This window comes from Microtus ochrogaster, chromosome 10, assembly GCF_000317375.1.
Source record: "Microtus ochrogaster isolate Prairie Vole_2 chromosome 10, MicOch1.0, whole genome shotgun sequence".
NCBI lineage: Eukaryota > Metazoa > Chordata > Mammalia > Rodentia > Cricetidae > Microtus > Microtus ochrogaster.
The window spans coordinates 50,031,031-50,036,811 of NC_022016.1; positions in this window are offsets into that span (position 1 = coordinate 50,031,031).

The window sequence follows — 5,781 nt, forward strand, 5'->3', positions numbered from 1 at the left end:
TAAGAGCATTGCCTGCTCTTCCAAAGGTCCTGAGTTCAATTCCCAGCAACCACATGGTGGCTCACAACCATCTGTAATGGGGTCTGGTGCAGGCTCTTCTGGCCTGCAGGCATATACACAGACAGAATATTGTATACATAATAAATAAATAAGTATTTAAAAAAATTAGTTGGAGGAAGACTCGCACTCTCCTCCCAGCCTAATGTTTTTATTTCTGAAATTTGGTAGACATCAAATCCTCCCCCACATGCTCATGAGTGAGTTCTCAATCTTAGATTTGTCCTCCCTCTGCAAAGCAGGCTGCCCTGGCTCCCTCCTGGGACATATAGGGCTCTCTGATCACTGCCAGGTGCCTTGAACAGCCTCTACAGAATAGGCAAAGAGCTTGCTCAGCGGAGGCAAGTGGCCTGCCCAAGGTTGCACAGCTGGTAACAGCTGGTGAGTGAGAGGGGTTGAGCCAGAAAGCCTTGCTGAGTCTCTGGAGGCCCTGGACCTTGTTTTCTCCTCCTCTTTGCACAAGGTCAAGGGCCCTGTAGATGGCACAGGGTGGTAGTGGTGGTGCTGGTGTGCATGTGTGAGTGTATGTGTGAGCGTGTGTGTGTTGGAGGCAGTTTAAGACAATCGAAGAAGCTTGCTCAGTGTCCTCCTGCAAGGGGGTGGTGGAGACAACCAGTCTCCCATCATCTCCTGACATAGTCAATGCTCAGCTTCTCAGTGTGGCTTCCAGGGAGGGCCAGAGATGGAGGACAGGAAGAGGCAGGGGACTCATCAGTCGCTGGCAATTACACAGTGCTTTGTCATTCTTAATTAGCTCAGTGGCTCTGCAGCCTTAGATCTCCCAGGGCTGCCCACGCTGGGAGGAGGCAGCTGCAAGGGTTCACTGGGGACAGCAAGTGGGTGGGCAGGGCGGGGCTCCTCAGGAGTACTTTGTCCAGATCCTTCAGGCTCTAGGAAGGTAAGGACTCCAGTCCCCCCACTGGAGACCTGCTCACCTGTTGGGAACTGCCCACAGACTATGGCCAACATGGCTGTTGGATGGGCACCTGCTTCATGCTCCAGAAGCCTCACAAAACCCTCGAAGGTGGCCATGAGCCCACTGTACTGACAAGAAAACTGAGGCACTGTTAGTTTAAGGTAATACACACATAGACGGAGGATTTGGTTGAGAGCCCAGGCATAAGCCCAAGGTCCGAGAAATGCTGTCAGTATGTGCATATGTGTGCAAGCACGTGCAAATATGTATGCATGCACATGTGTGCATGTCTTAGGGCAAGAGCAGTGGTTTAGCCGTGCAGTGGTGGCCCACACCTTTAATCCCAGCTCTTGGGAGGCAGAGGCAGGTGGATCTCTGTGAGTTCGAGGCCAGCCTGGTTTACAAAGCAAATTCTAGGACAGTCAGGGCACACAGAGACATCCTGCCTTGAAAAACAACAACAAACAACCAAATAAAAAAGCAGTTTAAGTAGCTAAGGTTGGGATATTGGAGAGGGAGGCCTTTAGATACTATAGCATAGGTGAGAAAACCAGGAGTAGCTGGAAGTTTCTAGAAAAGGAAGCATTGTAAGCAGAGAGGATGGGCCAGATGAGCAGGATAGCAGGCCAGTTAAAGGCTAGAGCTGTGTAAGGGCTTCTCATGGACTACGGGCTTTCAGTCACTCAGATCCACCCAGGTAGCTGAAGCGAAGTCAGCTTGCTTGTGGCTCAGGCTGGGTCAGGCTGGTTCCAGTCTCCAGAGCACTCCCTTCCCTGGAACCCGCGTGAGAACCATAGCCACAGAGTGTTTCTTTGTTTGAGACAGGGTCTCACTCTTGATAGTAGCTCTTGCTGTCCTAGAACTCACTCTATAGACCAGGTTGTCCTGGAACTTGCTTTATAGACAAGGCTGGCCTCGAACTCACAGAGATCCACCTGCCTCTGCCTCCTGAGTGCTGGGATTAAAGACTGGGATTAAAGCCACCACTGTCCAGCTCAGTTTGACAGTTTTTAGTAAACCTAGACCCTCAGTGTTTAAACATTTTACCAAAGGCCAAACTCACAGCAGCCTCTTCCAGGCTGATTTGTCCTGTCCAGGAGACAGAGGAACAACAGGTGGAGGACTGATCCAGCGAAGCAAGAAGATTAAAGTTTTTATTAAATTTACTTATTCATTTTCCTGGGGGGCCCATGTGCACAACATGGTATGGGTATGGAGGTCAGAGACAAACTTTGAAAATTGTATTCTTCTACTACGTGGGTTCTGGGGATTGAACAGGGCCACTGGCTTCTCACCCAGGCCTCTGTTTCTGTCTCAGTCACTGCACAGAGATGCTAATGGTCCATCCACTTGACACCTGCTCTCTCTCCGGGGGTCCTTGTGGGTACTGAGAAAAGAAGCCACCCGACTAAAGCCAGAAGCTGCTTACTCCTGTGAGAGCAGCTCCCCTTTTCACCTCATTGATTTTTATTTTGCAATTACTAAGGGACTTAAGGTCATTGCAGAAGTGTTTGTAAAATTAGAACAGAGAAGAGAAAAAATTAAAAACAAACAACAAAGAGTGCCGGGCATGGTGGCACCTAACCCAGCACTCAGGAGGCAGAGGCAGGCGGATCTCTGTGAGTTCAAGGCCAGCATGGTCTACAGAGTAAGATCCAGGACAGCCAGGACTACATAGTGAGAACTTGTCTTAAAAAGTATAAATTAATTGCAGGGCGATGGTGGCACATGCCTTTAATCTCAGCACTCGGGAGGCAGAAGCAGGCGGATCTCTGTGAGTTCGAGACCAGGCTGGTCTACAGAGCTAGTTCCAGGACAGGCTCCAAAAAGCCACAGAGAAACCCTGTCTCAAAAAAACCAAAAAAAAAAAAGTATAAATTAATTGCAGGGCGGTGGTGGCACATGCCTTTAATCCCAGCACTCAGGAGGCAGAGGCAAGAGGATCTCTGTGAGGTTGAAGCCAGCCTTGTCTACATAGTGAGTTCCAGAACAGTCAGTGTTGTTATACAGAGAAACCCTGTCTCAACCCCTCCAATATATATATATATATACACACACACACATAAATACAATATATATTTGTAAAACAAAACAGAGGTATGGGGATATAGTTGGTAAGATGTTTGCCTTAGCACGCGTGAGACTACAGGTTCAATCCACAGCACCACGTACACCTGGAGGGTTGAGGGGGGATTGCACCTATAAGGCCACCTGGGAGGTGGAGGCAGGAGGGTTAAGGTCTTCTTCATTAAGAAGTAGTGAATTGGGAGCCAGAAGGGAGCTACAGGAGCCCCTATCTAAAAACAAACACCAGCAGTAAAACCCCCAAACAGAAAGACACCTCAAAGCCTGTCTTGAGTGCTGAGTATGAGTCCCTCAACCCTGTCCTGGAGTTTTAAGCATCCCAGTATCTCAGATGGGAGGCAGAGAGCCCTGGCTGCTGGTCCTAGCCTGCTGTGTGACCTTGGTCAAGTTCCCGCTCCTCTCTGGGCCTTAGCCTCCTCACCTGTGAAATGAGGCATTGGGCACAGCGACTGCCCTGGAGGCCCCTTGCAGCTCCAACCTTCTGTCTCCACTTCTCTTTCTGGAAGCAGCAGAAGGGCCCCCAGCAGCCTGCCCCTCTGTAGGAGATGCATGCCTGACAGCTCTCAGCAAGTCACCTCCGGAAGGACACGAAACGGCTAAACAGTCTTTGCTGCCCATACAGGGTTCCCAGGCAGGCCTGATTAACAGGGTCCATATGTCTCCCCTGCCAACTAGACACCACCGCTGCTCTTGGGCCCATAGCCCTGGTCACTGCTTTCTCTCCAGGCTCCAGAAATCTCTCTGCTCTTCTAGGATCACACTGACCTTGGACAAGAAAGCTAGGGTGTCAGCTCTGTCACCTCCTACCCACTGCCACAGCCTTCTGAGGGGACAGATGACTTGGGGCGGTAGAAAGCTGGACTAGAGAGAGAGGGGAGGAGGAGGGACGGGCAGCCCTTCCTGCGGACAACCCTCCAACTCCTCTTATACCTTCCTTAGGCACCTGGGGTTAGAAATGAATCAAAAAACCTTTGTAAGTCTTTGAGGACATGGCCTCTAATTCAGGGGGAACAACAGGGAGCAGATTTACAGTGCTCCAAGTTCAATGCTGTGGGAGCCCATGGGGAGAAATTTAACCCAGGGGTGGTGATCCAGGAGGGCTTCCTGAAGGAAGCAGATGGATTCTCGAGGTCAGGATTTAGCTTCTCTAATCCAGTCCCACAGGTCACCCCTGTGGAAAAGGTTTTATTGTCACCTTCACAGATGAAGCCAAGAAAGGCCAGATCACTACCATGACTGCCACAAGGACCACTGGGTGCTCAGTGGGGCTTCTGTTTCTAACTCTTGGGGACTTCAGGTGTGTCTCCTTCAGTAAGGGAGGCTGTGGCTGGCTGCACTGTCCGCTCAAGCTAAGCAATTGGAACAGACAGGAGGGTTTAGAAAGAGCGGAATGTGAGCCAGGCACACTGGAGACAGTCTGCTTGTCTCCTAGCCAGGATAGGCCTGCAGGCTTCTGAAACTAACCAGACATCACAGCTGTGTGGCTGAGGCATGGCCTTTGACAGCCAGGGAGTGAGTGCCCGCCTTGGATGTCCTCTGCCTGGGACTGCACATAGTCTGACCCAATGCCCGGGGTTGTATGGTTAGAATTTTATTTATATATATTTCTTTTTTGAGACAGGTTTCTCTGTGTATCTCTGGCTGTCCTGGAACTAGCTCTTGTAGACCAGGCTGGCCTCGAACTCACAGAGATCTGCCTGCCTCTGTGCTGGGATTAAAGGTGTGCACTACCACCACCCCATTTATTTTGCTTTTTTTTTTGAGACAACATTTTTTACTCTGTACCTCAGTATGCCTTGGAACTTGCATGAATCCTCCTGCCTCAGCTCTCCCTCCCTAAGTGCTGGTATTACAGGTATGAACCATCACTCCTGGCTCCAGAGTTCGTCTAACTTCCTGGAGCTGGAAGAGGTGTGCTGCCTTGGGAACAGGCAAGGGTTGAGGCAAGGTTATAGTGTCTACCGGGCAGGTGGGTAGGTTTTCTAGAGACAGGATCATGCTTCATTCAACAGATAGCATGACTCAGAGCAGGGAAGGACAGCCTGGGGTCACACAGCAAATCTGAGTCAGAGGCTAAGGCTGCAATGTCCCTGAGACTGTGGGGGAGGGGGACAGCTAAGAAAGCTGCTAAAAATGCCTACTAAACATTCCCATTCCTCCCCAGCAAAATACACAGCCGTCACTCTCTCATTAGAAGCCTCATTGCCTTGGTGAGCCCCTCCTTCAGATTTAAATTAATTCCTTACATTTATTTTGTGTATGTACACAATGGGAGAGGGCACGTGGGTGCCACTTTTAGCCCCTGGAAGTCAGAGGACAACTTGCAGGAGTTGGTTCTCTTCTTACACCGTGTGGTTTTTGGGATCAGGATCACGCTTGGCGCCAAGTGCCTTTCTCCACTGAGCCATCTCGTTCCCATACACCACTTTTCTTTCTCTTATTTGACGGCTCTAGCTCTGACTCTCCCCATCTGTATAATGGTCTCCAGGTGTCGAGCTGTCAAGAAGACCGTGGGATTCTGTAGCTTGGGACCGAGGAAGGGAGCGGAGCTGGGAGCCTCGTAGGGTACCGTGCATCGGAACGCACTACTTGCTGCGCCGAGTTTGTGCTGAGCGAGGAGGGGCGGGGTCGCACTCTGGGAGCGTGTCTGGGGCGTGGCCATGGGCGTAGCCTCTGTGGCCCCTCCCCCGGACGTCGCGGGGAGGGCGGGGGAGGAGCGCGGC